The sequence below is a fragment of the Salvia miltiorrhiza genome, chromosome 5 (assembly GCF_028751815.1).
Source record: "Salvia miltiorrhiza cultivar Shanhuang (shh) chromosome 5, IMPLAD_Smil_shh, whole genome shotgun sequence".
Classification (NCBI taxonomy): Eukaryota; Viridiplantae; Streptophyta; class Magnoliopsida; order Lamiales; family Lamiaceae; genus Salvia; species Salvia miltiorrhiza.
In genome coordinates this window covers 13,207,654-13,223,786 of record NC_080391.1, presented here as the reverse complement: position 1 = coordinate 13,223,786, position 16,133 = coordinate 13,207,654, and the positions used below count along the sequence as shown (strand labels likewise).

The 16,133-nt window shown below is 35.5% G+C and overlaps 3 long non-coding RNA genes across 3 annotated transcripts; all 3 read right to left on the bottom strand.

The window, feature by feature from the left end:
• Positions 1–3,659: 3,659 nt before the first annotated feature.
• LOC130986140 (uncharacterized) lies at positions 3,660–4,598 on the bottom strand. The gene is made up of 2 exons (XR_009089177.1): positions 4,182–4,598; positions 3,660–4,036 (listed from the first exon to the last, which is right to left on the bottom strand). It is a non-coding gene; the product is annotated as an uncharacterized LOC130986140 (long non-coding RNA).
• An 8,124-nt stretch (positions 4,599–12,722) lies between these two features.
• LOC130986139 (uncharacterized) lies at positions 12,723–13,409 on the bottom strand. The gene is made up of 2 exons (XR_009089176.1): positions 13,155–13,409; positions 12,723–12,915 (listed from the first exon to the last, which is right to left on the bottom strand). It is a non-coding gene; the product is annotated as an uncharacterized LOC130986139 (long non-coding RNA).
• Positions 13,410–13,422: 13 nt separating this feature from the next.
• On the bottom strand, positions 13,423–15,971 carry LOC130986138 (uncharacterized). Its single transcript, XR_009089175.1, has 4 exons — positions 15,489–15,971; positions 14,298–14,347; positions 13,685–13,731; positions 13,423–13,609 (listed from the first exon to the last, which is right to left on the bottom strand). It is a non-coding gene; the product is annotated as an uncharacterized LOC130986138 (long non-coding RNA).
• Between the last annotated feature and the right edge of the window lie 162 nt (positions 15,972–16,133).

Sequence of the window (16,133 nt, the reverse complement as noted above, 5' to 3'; positions counted from 1 at the left end):
TTCATTAATCTCTTCCCACAAGAACTCATTTTTGATGAAACTCGTGAAGGCTCCATCTAGCCATCGTATTTCCTCATCCGAAGTTTTGAACTGAAGCAAATCCGAAGGTCCTGACTCCCCTTCTTTGGATCCAGTGAGCACCTCCTTAAAAGAAACCCTCATCATCCTTTTTGCAGCATGCACGACCTTTGTTTTTTCCGGCTTTGTACCTGCGTCAACTCTGATTCCGTTCCCTTTACTTCCTTGGATCTTCACTTCTCTCTCGAATCTCGGTTTGAACACCCTAATTTTATAGCTCCCAATCCACAACTTATTCAGCTGCTCCAACAAACCGTCCTTATCTTCAACATCTTCGAAGCGAACAAAACCGAAAGGCTTCCCTTTTTTGTCTCTCTTTCTTGGACAAAAGATGTCTGTCGGTTCTCGCACGGAACCGAACTTTCTCCTCAAAAAATCGAAGCTACATTCTTTTGGAAAGTTGTTGAAAAAGAATGTAACTCTTTGTGCTTCAATCTCGTCAATTTCTTTCCAAATTTTCGAAAACCTTTGAGTATTTTGGTTCAGCTGCTTCTTCACCATCCCATCGGCTCCTGTCCTCACTTCCCCTCGTCTCCTCACCTCCCTCCAAACCTCCTCTCCCATCTGTTAAAATGTAAGTATTCAAAATGCAGCCCGCCGCATACGATAGCCGCACCTCCGCCCCATCTTCCCGCCGCTAGACTGCCCGATACCTCAGATCCGGACCCCCCTGACGCGTCCGACTTGGAGAACCGAATCCGCTGCGACTCCGGAGAGACCCGATCTGGAAAACCGAGGTTCGCTGAAGAGAGCTAGAGAAAAAGAGGTGACAAGCTGCTCCGGATCTGTCTTCTGAAAGCGGATCGGGCTGGAGGCGCGGTCTCGCCTGACTGGAGAGCTGCGGTGGGCCTGGAGTGGAAAGCAGCTGTCTCGCCGGAGTGAAAAGCAGCTGCGGCAATTCTGAAGCGCGTCTCGCTGGTCTGAAGTCGAAGGCAGCTACCGCACGTCTCGCCTGAGGAAGGTATCGCCGATCTGGACTGGAGCCGATCTCAGATCCGGACCCCCCTGACGTGTCCGACTGGAGAACCGAATCCGCTGCGACTCCGGAAAGACCCGATCTAGGAAAACCGAGGTTCGCTGAAGAGAGCTTCCCTACTGCGCTTTAATTCTACCTCACTTCTACCCTCTATCCTAAATAAAATAAGAACAAAGAATCATTCTCAACTTTTCCACCGTGAAAATCTAAAGTGAATGCAATCTTAATGGATAAACGCGGTACTTAGGTTTGAATTTCGGACAAAATAAAATTTTATTTTTTCAATTCAGTAAATTTAAATGCGAATGCAGCTTTTTTATATGTTCAGTGTACTGTTCTCACAATATCACAATAAATACAATTTTTATAATAATCAAATCCTATATATATAATTACTAACTATAAGGGCAAATAGTTATAATAATGTCTTGTTGACTCATATGAAAAAGATATCTATATTACACACAATTCACAGATTACGGTTGTTAAATATTCACAGATTGTAGATTACATACGTAAAAAAATCAAATGTATAAATAATACTATTATTATGAATATCAGGATTGTTTTTTTTTTTTTCTTGTAATTCCACGTGGGATGGACTAGGATTTGACAAATGGAGTGAGAAGTGGGTCTTTTGGAACGTTGGACTGGGCGGCAAGATCTGGATTATATTATTATTTGAGTTGCTTTTATATGCTTTTCCATTACGAAACTTTGTGGCGGGCCTCCGAATATACCATTCTTCTATGCTTAATTGAGAACCATAGCCTCTGATTAAGGGACAGATCTACACTTTTCTTTTAATGACATCCAATCCAATTTCTTTCTGTTATTGATTTTGCTGCGTCTTAACAAGTATAGATTAATTATTTACAATGATGATGATGATGGAGGTGCGATCATCATGATGTTGCCCAATTGCACAATTTAGTGGTCCTTGCGGCCATAAATAATCTATGTTGAGCGTGGTTTTTCATTTGATTAATGCATCTCTTTACAAATTAATACCATTATTATTCTTCTCTAGCATACTGCATAAAAGATTATATTTCTTTTATAAAAATCGATACATGGAGGTACGTAGAATTCAGACGCAAAAAGATTGAGACATATTTCTCTTTACAAAAATCGATACATAGCAATGGTCCGAATTTTCTGCTATAAAATAACCTCCTACTACTAAACCAACACACGCACACAAATAAAATCATCTTTAATCCAGTCAAATATGTGTCAGTAATGTTTTTAATAATCACTTAATTACATCAAGTGATTAATTTGATGGGGTTAAATTATCTAATGCGACAACGGCTACTATGTACGTGTTGATTGAATAACGACGAGTTGAAGAAAAATTAAAGCTTACATAAGTCCTTCAAGCAACTCCAATGGCGCATCAGATTCTGCACCATTATTTGATGGAGTACACTTTCACCCAATATGAATGGAGGATTGAGTGAACTTGTGCACGTGACACCGTGACAATGGGGGCACAATTCACTGATCAAACAGCTCATAATTAATTATATATGGACACAATAAATATCCTTGAACTTATGAGCGATGATTTTGCTAAAACCTAACGAGATTGTGCTCAGACCAAGTTATTTTTAGTTTTGATATTTTTCTTTGTTTTATTTTAGTTTCTCGTTCCTAGGAAAAATCTTTAGTTTCCAATGTTTTGACCAAAGTGATTGTCGCTAGCGGAACCTAGATGTGGCATTACAAATTATAAATTTATTTGCGTAGAAGTCTACAACGACGTGCGTCCATCAGTCCTCAAAAAGTTTGTCATCAAATAATTTTTTACTTTCTACTTCTGTACATATCCCCACCATCAATTTTTTTTATAATAACAACTCTTTAAGTATTATTTTCGTACATGATCCCAGCATCAAATAATTTTTTTATCAATTTTTATTTAAACATGTGTCGTTTCTCTTGGGGCAAACTTTTGAGGGAGTATAATTTAACATGATGAAAGTGGATTCTACTTCTTCTTCTTTTTTTTATCAAAAAGTGTATTCTACTTCAATATACTCTCTCTGTCCCATAACAAGTGTCTTAATTTCCTTTTTGAATAGTCTCGTATCAAGTGTCCTAGTTCGAAAATAAGAAAGTGGGCTCCACCACCTTTTACATTTTTACATTTTTAATCATCTGCACTTTAATTCTATTCTTCTCACAAAATAAAAGTGGGCTCCACCATTTTTAATTTGTTTACTCTTTAATCATACTCTCCTAAACTCTCGTGTCGAAACAAATTAGGACACTTGTTATGGGAAGGAGGGAGTATATAGATATGCTAAAATTATTTGGACAAATTCTGTTGGAGAGTTGAAATGAAACAATTACAAATTCAAGCAAATTTCATAATTAATAGTAAGATACTCCCTCCGTCCCGCTATTTAAGTCTCGTTACTTTTCGGCACGGAGATTAAGAAGAAGCAAATTAGGTGAATAAGTAGTGTGGTCCACATGTTTAAGTTTTGTGATTAGGGAATAACTAATTATTTTTATTTTATTTTATCAATATCAAAAAGTCTTAATTTTTTTCTTATTAATTTAATTTTTAATAAACTATAATTAAATTAATTATTCCTTAAAATTCGAAATATACCCAAATCTGCAATTTCCAAAAAAACTAAATCTACATTTCCAGAAATCCATTCTGCATTCCAAATCTCCAAATCTCGAAATCCATTCTGCATTCTACAATTTCGAAATATACCCATTCTACATTCTACAATTTCGAAATATACCCAAATCTCCAGAAATCCATTCTGCATTCCAACTTCAAGCTTCAAAAAATACAAAATCTACATTTCCAGAATGCATATTCTACATTTCCAGAATGCAGATTCAACTTCCAGAAATCTACAATCTACAATCTACAACTTCAAAAATACAAAATCTACAATTCTACATTCCAACTTCAAGCTTTAATAAGCATTTTCAGAAATCTGCATTTTCAGAAATCTGCGAGGGACATGGAGGCGGAGTGAGCGAGGAAGAAAGAAGGAGCAGAGGCGGCGGCAGCGGCCGCCGCGAACAAGAGATAAAGGGAGATCGAGAAGGAGAGCAGGGAGAAAGAGATCTCGATAGAGAGAAAGAATGGGGTTACCTGAGACAGAGGGCGGCGGTGCGACGGCAACGGTGGTGGCGGGACTCACCAAAGGGGCGAAAATTCGAAGAGAAGCAGGGAACCCTAGAAATTGGGGTAAGATAAAAGCAAGGTAGGAGGGAAAAGAAGAGGCGGCGTGGGTGGAGGCGGCAGAGGGTGGCGCGATGGTGGAAGTGGGAGGGCGGTGGAGGTGGCAAGATGGTGGAGGTGGGAGGTGGGAGGGCGGCGGATTGGTGAAGAAAAGAGAGAGGAAAGAGAATGTGGAGAGAGAAAGAAAATTAGGGGTTAATTAGTGTGATAATTAGTGATCTCATTTAATGTTAAGCATCCCCTTATTATTTCCTTTTTAGGAAACGGGACATTATCGGTGGGACAACCCAAAAAGGAAAATGGGACTTGAATAGCGGGACGGAGGGAGTACTACATTATTGGGTAGTCTAACTACAACTATGCTACTCTATTAACATCAGCAAATGTCAATAAGCATTGGCCAATATACATGCTCAAGGGAAGCAAGCGGATAAATATATTGCGTCTTGGCACTCTAGTGACAACTTTTGAAAGTGGCTTGGCTCTCCACTGTGGGTATCCATGCCAGTTTACTAGCTTGCTAACTCCAGGCCAAACCTCTTCCTTCATAGTTCTCACTAGGGCCATATCAATGGGTGGGTATTATTCGGATCAGAGCCGTTAAAATTATTACGGTTCCAAATTCAAAATCGACCCATTGCTTATTGGATCCGCACTGGACCGGGCCATTAAGTTATAAAATAAAATAGTTTGGATAGGTTAATTACCCATGGGTCTGATAATACCCATAGATCCAATAATACCCATTACCAAACTCAAAAAATGATCCAATAAGACCCATGGGTCTGATAATACCCATGGATCCAATAATTACCCATGGGTCCGGGTAATACTCATCTGCTGACATCCTAGTTCCCAGCAATCCGCGTTCATCAAATATAAATGGGTGAGAATAAAGCAGGAAAATGAGGTGGGATATCAAAAATGTGTAGAAGCTGTTGCATCTTAATTCTTAAAGTCTCCAGGAAAGATAGCTTGATTTGTCACCAATTCAACCGAGAGATTCAATATTTTTAATTAACCAAAATATCTCAAAACTTACTCGAAGTTTTCTAGTAAACTAAGATTTATGATTCTAACTTGAATAGTTCATACCAAATATACATGCAACAGACCACATGTCCATAGCAAAGGAGTAATGTGTAGCCCCCAAAAGCACCTCAGGAGCTCTATACCAAACGGTCAATATCTGCAAATAATGCATTTATTTACAAGGGATGAGTCATTATAAGCAGCTTATGCAACACTATATACTGACATATTCAATCATTCTCATTTCTCACGAAAGATAGCATTCTTAGTAACTTTTTCCTATTTACAATATATATGCTCGGTAAGTTACTGGAATAATTTTTGAGTTGATTAAGATGATCACAGAGCTCAATATCTCTGCAGCATGCCTCTTCACCAACTGCAGAGTATGATCAAGATTGAAATTTAGTAATTTATTGCTCTGAGATGATCGAGGGAAGCAACCTTAAATCTCTGAAATCTCAATATAACCATCAAAGAATAATAGGATTTCCCAACATATATAGGTACCAATCTGTGTGTGTGCGTGTGTTGTATGAGATGGAGAGACTAGGTCGAGAGAACGAATGGCTAACACAAAAGTTCATTAGGGTGCACCATAATAGTGCACACTTGATTATATTCTTTTAAACAGTAATTTTTATCAATGATTTTAGACTTTACTACTTTTTCAGTGTGGGATGTTTCATTCCCCACATACTCAAGCACTAATCTTTGTGCATTGATTATCTATTCATTACAATTTAAAATAACAATCAAATATATTACTCCCTCCGTCCCAATATAAATGTCCTATAACTTTTGGGCATGAAGATTAAGAGATGTGTAGAAAGTAGATAAAGTGAGTTGATGTAAATTATTTAAATACTATTAAGTATAGAGAGATAATATATTGCCAAAAAATGAATGAGACATTTATATTGGGACGTCCCATTATGAAAAGTGAGACATTTATATTGGGACGGAGGAAGTAAATTTATGTGTTTAAGACGTAGATTTCAAAGCAAATCTACGACTAAGTTTCAACAAATCACAACACATTGTCTATAAATCCACTATAAATCCACAGGGACTGAGTTTGGACATGGAGCTAACTATGGCATAACTGATTTACTTGTTTTTTTCCTCTCCTTTGTCGCGTTTATTCATAGCTTTTTGGGTGTTTTCATTGAGTTCTTGAGTGTCTTTGGTTTGAATTGTTAAATTTTGTGGAATAGACTACTCGTCCGTGCTCGTGTTGTTTTTGCAGGCTCTTGGATTCGATTTGTGAAAATTTTGGACGAAGTATAATGAAGCACGTGAAGAGACGAGTCCATAGGCGCGAACGGGGCCCAAATCGGGCATCGGATGACCAAGAACGGGCGTCGGGAAGTCCGCGTGTCGGAGGACACGCGGCCGCACGCGAGAACGGGCGACGGGAGGTCACGCGGTCCGGGCATGCGGCCGCATGCCACGGCCGCGCGACGAAGCAGAAAGTTCTGGAGGACCGCGCGGGCCAGCCGCGCGAGGTGACCGCGCGAGCTCGCGCGGGCTGGCCATGCGGCCGCGCGAGGCGCCGATTTCAGCCAAAGTTTCCGGACTTTATTTTAAAACGCGATTTTGAGAGTAATTTTGAAGTAGGACGACCTAGGGCATATAAATACCACCCAATAGCTTATTCCAGGAGACCTTTTATCATTTTTTTGACTTTTTCTTAGAGCTGTGAGACACGGAGCAAGAGCAAGAGCAAGACTGAAGTTTCTCGACTTCACTACGGTTTTTTATTGTTTAATGTTCATTAATTTTATTGAGATTTTGATTATGAGTCATATGTCTATGCGTGGCTAGATTTCTTTTTCCCAGGGTTTAGGGAGTAAACATGATTCGAATTTCTGACTGTTGATTCAATTAATTGAGATTTCTATTCCTTTTTATGTTCTTGTTAAAATTGTTTACTTTATTGCTTGATCACCAATTTAGCATAATCATAGGTTTTAATTTGAGATCGGGAGATGATAATTATTACCTGAACTAAGAATATAGAACACATTTATTTTGATTCTAAAGGGAATTAATAATTGTGAAGACTTTAATCCTAGGAACTTTTAGGAGTTACATGTTAGAAGTGTGATCCAGGGATGGTAACCTTGTATGTAATCAACGATTTGTATGCCACGGGAGTGAGTATAAATTAACTTTGAGATTGTCTTATGAATTATCTCATTAATTAAATCAAACGTGTTAGTTAGGAGAATCTGTTGAAACATTTGCCTTGGGAAACTCTCTTTCTTCTGTTACTTCGCATTTTCACAGCTTGATTTCTTTTCAGTGTTTCTTTATTTTAATTTAAGTTTGTTTTCCAAAATCAAACCTTTAAGATTCGTTTTTCCAGATAGAGTAAAGTAATTAACAATAGGCATTAATAACCATTAGTCCCTGTGGATTCGACCTTGTCACTGCTATACACAATTACACCCGTACACTTGCGGCGTGTTAAATAAAATAGCGAACAAGTTTTTGTCCTTATGATTAAACTTAAGATTTTAATATTGGATTTATATACTGAAAACGATAGTCTGTTATGCTTGTATGCAATTATTCTTAAGTTTATATTATCTCCTATTTGAATTGTCCATAATTGTATATGTATGCCCGATTATCTTTATATAAGTAGATTAAGATAACAGAAGACCATATAATTGGAATAACATGTGTTGAGACGACTCTAGGATGAGTTGTTGGTTTAAGTTGCAGTATAGATGGAAATAATTTGTCTTGACTATTTGTCTATATTGATGCGTGTAAACGCATTGACATGATTGTATTTTCTATCTGATCTAAGTGAAGAATCAAGATCTTGGTGACTTAATGAACCTAAATCTTAAAAAGATTTAAGGTGTACATATAAATTTGTGTATCACTTTATCATAAGTTTTAATTAATTATGGGTGTTAGATATCTTAAATACGGAACTTGGATAAGTCTATTACAAGCCCTGATTCATCATAAGGGTAAGTCAATATATTGATTATCTAGTGAAATGAATTAATTATGATCTGAGCTGATTATAAGAATTAATTCATTTGAGGTATATCTTTATTCTTTGTATTTTATCATTGAACTGACCCAAAGTCTCCCGAGCTGAATAAGAGAAAAATAAGCACATTTCATTAACCAAGCTCAAATCCTGTATTTATGATTATAAATATAATTTTAGCTCTCATAATAAATACTACGTAATTTTAGAAAACAAAAAACTAGATTTTCTTAGAGAACAACGCCAAAGTGAGTGAGATATCGGCGATTAAGTGGGATGCAATCGAGTAGGAGTCAGTTTGGTCAGAATTGGAGTTAGTTTTCAGAAAATCAACTTATAGGAGTTGGAGTTGGTTTTTTGCAGGAAATCAACTTTTAGCAGTCTTCGTATTTATACAAATAACTTTCTCTACAGGACTCCGATTGCGGCAAAACAAATGGTCACAGAAAGCACTTTCGAAAAAGAAGAAGTCGTATTTCTAGACAGAAATGCAAAAGGAGGTCGTTTGACACGTCAAAATTTGCTGGCATAATCTTGGGAGAATTCATGCGAATTCTTCAGATATATATTCATCTAAACACTTATGTGCTACATATTTAAATATATAGAAGTATGCATGATAGGGTTATAATTAATGTATGTAAATTATGATATTGCAAGATAGAATCATACAAAGAACCGTAACTAAATTTATAGTTCCTACTGGCGTCAACACCGTGTATTCAATCTGATGACCAACGATTCTCTCGGTGAATTGGATTCCATTCCATATGCATGCCTCAACCAACATGACACCAGTCTACGTACGATGAGCATCGATCGAATATATATATGGCAATATTAATTTCCCAAACTTCGTTGCTATTTCTGAACTGAGCTAACCTTGGATGTGTATATCTTCCTTATTTTCTCAAGTGTTTTTTAGGAAGATGATATTAATTAACCGCTTTTTAAGGAATATGAATATTAACTTGAAAATAACTCTGCCTAAGTAATTGAATTTCTTTTTTGAGGCGAGAGCGCCGAGAGGTAATTGAATTTCACCACAGAGTCAAAGTCATCATTCTTTTACAAATTTAGCTAAATTCTAGTTTGGGTTGAACAAAAATGTTTGTTCATTTTTAAATTTGTTTCGTACATTTTATTTAACTCAAACTAATGAAGCTGGCTAGACGTTTATTCAAATGTTACGTCTCTCACATATCAAAATTTAAGGATACGTTAATTTAGATGTGTTTTCTTAATTCGATGAGATTTTCCTATAATATATGATTATGCATGACAAACCTAGCTAAACATCAATGCTTAAAGGAAATATATGTCGCATTTTGATTTTGGTTTCAGTATATAATATGTCTCCCAGCTACGCAAAGCGAGTCAGGATTCTTCAATATATACTAGCTTCACATAATAAGATTCTTCCATATTATGTTCACATAATAGGATTCTTCCAGCTACGCAAAGCGAGTCGGCATGTAATAGTACAGCCACTAATGCATTCCATACACTTGCGAATATCTTCACATACTCTCTGCATACATTAGCTGAGTTACGTTCTCGTCTCATTTCAGTTCGCCAGAGCTTGTTGATCTGCGGTGCTGCTACCTACGAGATGAAGTCGTTTCATCTTTAGGGAATGACACGCTAATCCGAGAGCATTACCGGGGCATATCTCATTTTGCAGATAGAGGATCCTCCTCGACTCCGCGCTAATTGTTCTATATACGGGTTCTTTTCTTGTAATTTCATTTCAGTTTACTTCTTTTGTAATCTGATTTTCAGCATTTTTGTTTCATTGTAAAACGCCTGCAAGTACTATATATCTTAGTGATCTAAAGTTAGCTACCCTTGTTTCTTCATTTTTCACTCAAATCACAGCACACACGTAAACTCTTATGCATGTAAAACTTCTATGGAACTGTTGTGAGAGTTGCTTATTAATGTGTTAGGATGGTAAAGTTTGCTGATCTCTGACTGAGTGATCAGCTAAAAGTTGATATCTAGAGCAAGGCTTTCCAATCCACAGTCCGCATGTGCCTCCGAAGCATGACACTAGAAGAAAAAACTATCGCAAAATGGAAGAGAGAATTGAGTGTCTTGAGATACAGATGTCTCAAACAACAGCAGACGACATAAATGGGGCAGTCATAGTCATTTATGGCGATATTCAAACAACAATTTGAGGAATTGAGATAGAAATTTACTCAAGAAGATATTGAAGTTAAACAGGAAGAAGAATTTGTGTTTTAATTGTGATGGGTTTTAACACCCAGGACACAAATGCAAGAAGTTATTCATTATCATTTGTGAACATGAGGGGAAGGAAGAGATTGAATTGGTAACTCAAGGATGAACCTATTATAAAACTAAAAAAAAAAAATAGTAAGTAGCCCTTTATCATATAATCCTCTAACATATTTATATGTAAGGAATGCAAAATCTCTCATATTTTTTACGAACCCTCAACTCCGTCCAATATATATATATATATAAGAAACGTTTTTATTTTAGCCTTCCCCTATATATATATATATATATATATATATATATATATATATATATATATATATAGGGTAGCGCTATTCAATGAACTACTCTTAGTCTATGGAAATAAGACTTAATTTTGAACATAGATTATATCCTAATCAACGGTTGTGATCATTTTTTTTGGTAGATTTAATAATTCATTAAATCTTGCATAATATTCATAATGTATTGTGGTGGAAGGGTATTTTTGACATACACGGTTGACCTTCCAAATCTATGCCTACACCTTCCTATTCTCACTCTCAATTAAATAGGGAATTTAAGATTTGAAATGATTGTTACTCGATTTCTTCACGGGAGTGACGCTTGTGAGGAGTAAATGATTTCTACCAATAAACTGAATCGAATCATTTCTTAGATATGGATAAAAATTTGGAATTGTGATTTAATGTGACTGCATAAATTTTTCATTGTAAGTGGATGATTTTTTCATTGTAAGTGGATGAATTTTTCACTGTAAATGGATGATTTTTTTTTTATTGTAAGCGACCGCTGGGTTTCGTAATTAACGGTTGGGATCATATTTTTTGTGTATTGTATAGTTCATTAAATAAATGAAAAAATTCATACGAATTTGTTGCTGAAGGGTATGATGAGTGCATGATTGCATGAATTATTTTTAGTTTATGTATGAATTATTTGTTGTAGCCTCACCCTATATCTGTTGCATGAATTATTTTTTTATTTTATGTATGAATTTTTAACTATTGCATGAATTATATTTGGTTTATGTATGAATTTTTACGTTTTGAGATAGTCTGATTGCATGAATATTTTTTGTTTTATGTATGAATTATTTTGTTATAACAAACGTGAGTAAATGTGGAGTGTAAAACTTGAAATAATGAATAATGAATTCGATTTTTTGGCTCTGTTAACATAAATGAGAGAACATGCATGAGAGAGTATGGAGAAATGAAAATATGGAATGTTATAATGTATAAAACGTGATCCCTTAAATTGTGGGAAAGATATTTATTAAAAAAATGTAATTACTATGTTAACCTCTCCAAAAATCTGCGTTGATTAATACTGATATATTATAACAAGATCTAGCCGTCTATTTCACATAAATCAAGCGTCAATATTGAGTCTTATTTTATAGGCTAAGAGTGAGTTTTATTTTAGCGCAACCCTATATATATATATATATATATATATATATATATATATATATTTTAAATTTCTCAAGCGGGCCTATTAGAAAGAATGAACTTCCCTTATTTGGCACTACAACAAAAAATGGCTTTTCGGACACCAATATGTGCTCTATTGGGGCACTTCTTATTTTCGGGGCACTTAGTACATGTGCCTCCAAGTATCGTGTCCCAATAGGGTTAGGGGCACTTTTTATGTGCCTCGATATCAATAGATTACCCGACAATTTAATATGCCCCGAGATTGATTTGTAGAGGCACATAAAAGTGCTCTTTAAAATATTTCGAATCCTATTGTTAAATTTATAGGGATATTTATTTGTGCCTTCAAAAGAAATATTGAGGCACTTATTGTGTCGTTTGATTATTTATTGAGACAAAAAAATGTGTATCTTTAAATTCATTTTATGTCCCCAAATCAATGTTATGGGACACTTATCGTGTCTTTTGATTATGTAAAGGGACAAAAAATGTGTAGGCTCAAAATTTATTTTATGTCCCCAAATTAATGTTATAGGGCACTTATTTGTGTCTTTTGCTTAAGTATCAGGACACAAAATATGTATCCTCCGTATTCATTTTATGTCTCGAGATCAATATTATGAGACACTTATGTGTCTTAAGATGAACACATGAGGCACTTATTTTGACATTCAAAAGAAATTAGAGACACTATTATCCGTAGTATTAAAAAATGTATGCTCTAAAATTATTATATAAATAAGTGTAAAAAAGACACTTATTGTACAAATACAATCATATCATATTCTTTTGGCTACAATAATACACAAAGTTAGCCTGCACCTTCAGAATGGCTACAAAGGATAGAATCAATTACATCAAAAGCATCATCCTTCTCGAGGTCAGTCTCATATGATGAAAGCAGCCTTCTCTGCAACAGTGGTATAATTGATAGGTTAATGACATGTAGTCAAAATACATTTCATAGCTTCAATTAAAATCAAGACGAATATGACATTGACAAAGTAATAATTGATCATAACATAAAATAGCACAATAAATTAGGCGAATAATATATAGGGAATGCAGAGAGTCATAGGCTGAGTATGAGCAAACCAGAAACTTGCTCTTGAACAAATAGTTTAATGCTCATGGTAATTTTGCACTTACATGATCCTCAAAATCACGACTAGCCAAATTGCTCGAGAGATTTCTCATCAACAATAGTACCTGTTTAAGAGACAAAGACAGAGATCATGAGATGTTATGAGCTTACACTTAAGATATTTAAATGTCAATTCAGAGAAGAGAACTGGATTTCTTTGATCAAAGTAAAAGTAACACTGCATTTGCCGCTGAGATGCATGAGGGAGAGAGGAAGGTGCCATGTTTAAACAGTAAACTATAAAAAAAAATAAGCCAATAAGGCTGGTACTGCCTTCTCATCTCTTTTTGAGTTGTATGCGAAAAATTGGTATTCTACAATGGTTTCTCTGTCCAGCCAGGTGTAGATGCAGCAGTTTCATTTCTTCGTATTGCAGAAGGATTAGGCCTCCTTCCAAATTCGTTATCAGGAACAGCAGCCGAGCCATGGAAGGATAGTCACTCTTGTGAAAGAACTGGAGCTTCAAAAAAAAAAAAAAGAGTTAGGTTTCTAAAGTTTGCCACTTTGAGCATGGTTAAATAGAAATCGAGCATACCAATTTTAGAAGCTTTCTGTGGGTATGGATGAGAAACAATATATCAGCTGAGAAACAAAAAAAAACATATATATAACAGTAGATCATATAAGTATATAAATATTTTCTCCTCCCTCTCATGTTTCACATTTTCCGTGTATAAATAAATTATACATTTCTTCATGATATATGTTACTAAAATCATGAAAATAAAAGACATGACTAGAAACTTCATAAATGGAGCATTGTAACCATGAACAGATCAGGAAGTAAATTAGGCTAAACAAAACGCACTCAGCAACAATCTAAGATCAAATAATTTAGAGCAAATATAATGGAAAATAAAACCATGACTCGTTGATAGCAAATTCAATAGTGGTATTCACATAGAACATAAACTGAATTCATCAAGATAATAACCCCAAGAGCATAATTCATAAACACCAATAGCATAAAACATAATATACAACATCATGTGCGAATGAGGTGTGAAGCTGTTACATAGAAAACTCATGGATGCAAATATACACATTAAAAATCAATATGATCATTGTAGTCTGTGGACAATAATCTTGAAGAAGAGGGTCACAAGACTCACAACTAAACCACATAACTCAAGAAGACTTACACTTACTTTTGAGAAGCAAAAGGCGTCTCAAGTGCAGGCTTGTCCCGAAGATCTATCTGAAACCAACCAAAAATGAAGATGAAAGTAAACAAACTATTCTCAGCTGCATTATAAATGAACAACCATATCAAGCAAAATATTCGAACAGATCATCTATTATATCATCAGCCCTATCAAGTCCACCAAAGTCTTAAATTCAAAATGATATACTGTTATTATCAAATTAAGGTTCTAGAGCAATATTAACTATAAACAATAGCTTTTGATATTCACCAATATACTACTTATTCACAAAATAGTCACACCAGCAAATTCATCCACAACGATCAGATTCTTCAATTGATTATTCAAATGAATATCAACTACGGAAGATAGCTAAGACTATCACAAAGAAAACAAACAATACACTAGGCATTTCAACATTAACTACAATAATTACTAACTAAAAGGCAGAATAGGTAAACATTAAGGTTGTAACAGAACCAAAACTTGATTCTGAGTTTAGGATTTTTAAAGTCTCAGCAACCTATGTCACATTAGTATTTAAGCACCCCAATTAGCCCCACAGGTTCCACATTTCAACCTTTTATCTCTCACGCACACCTTTGAACTAAGCTTGTAGAAATTCATAATAGGCAACAACTCTTCTAGTATTTTTCATTTAAGCACATCCAAGGTAATCACAAACGTCATCAACCTCCTATATATATAAAGCAAGAATTACATTACACCTTAGCTTATAATGGAATCTACGTGGGATGTAACATTTTCATTTAGAGTAATGCTGCATATCATATATCCTGACAAATAACTCAGCACAAATCTGGCAGATGAAGTCATGATTCAACTCGAAACTAGCAGATGAACGGCACAATTAAACAATCAAACTGTACACCACATTGAGTAGGACTCAAATTCACCAAAAACAACTCTGGAACTAAATTTTTCTCATATAAAGCCATCAGCGAATTATTCCCTAAAAAATACTAGTAATTATTGTTAAACTGGACAGCTTCACACATAGGGAATTTAACCAAAAGTAATGTTTGTCGTTAAGAACAAGAGATGCCAACAAAAATCTCATCTTGCAGTTACTCCAAAGAGCAGCAAAATCAATAATACTGAATTTTAGCATTGGTGATAAAAAAAGCACATCGTTATAGAACTAAAGTTATTCTATTAGATTGAAGAACTTACGTTTAGAAGGTTCCCGACTACTTCAATAATGTCTCAAAAACCTAGGCTTCTTCGATTGGGGCTTTCGATTGGGGCGAGAACACCGATCGCAGCGCCACACAAGGAGCAAAATCGATGCCTAGGATATGGGGTAGAAGGCACAGCAGCAACTGGAAACGGAGAAGAGGATGTCGGCGGTACAGCAGCGGCTTCGAGATTACGACAGCGCAGCGGCGGGCACAGCGGCGGCAATAACGTGAGTCAGGTTTCCGAGTTTGAGTTTTTTTGGCTAACGTGAAATTAGAAACTGGTGGATGTTTGAATGATAGGGTAATTGGAAGAATAGGGAATTTGGATTGAGGAGGAAGAGAAGAGTCCCCAGAAATAAGAAAGGCGCGATTGTTTCCCCTGAAAGTTTTAATTCCTGAAATTTAAAATATTAGTGTCTCTTATTTAGTTAGTATTTACAATTGTCCCAAAAAGTAAATCTAGAGGCACTTAATAAAAAATGCCTCAAAATAAGTGTCTCAATATATGATTTTTGTTGTAGTGTTTAATGAACTTTCATTTTATATGATATAATCTCGAAAATATTGTCTCAAGTTTTGTAGAAGCAGACAAGTTTCATGTCTTCACTTTTTATTGCTTTATTTAGTTTTTTTTTTT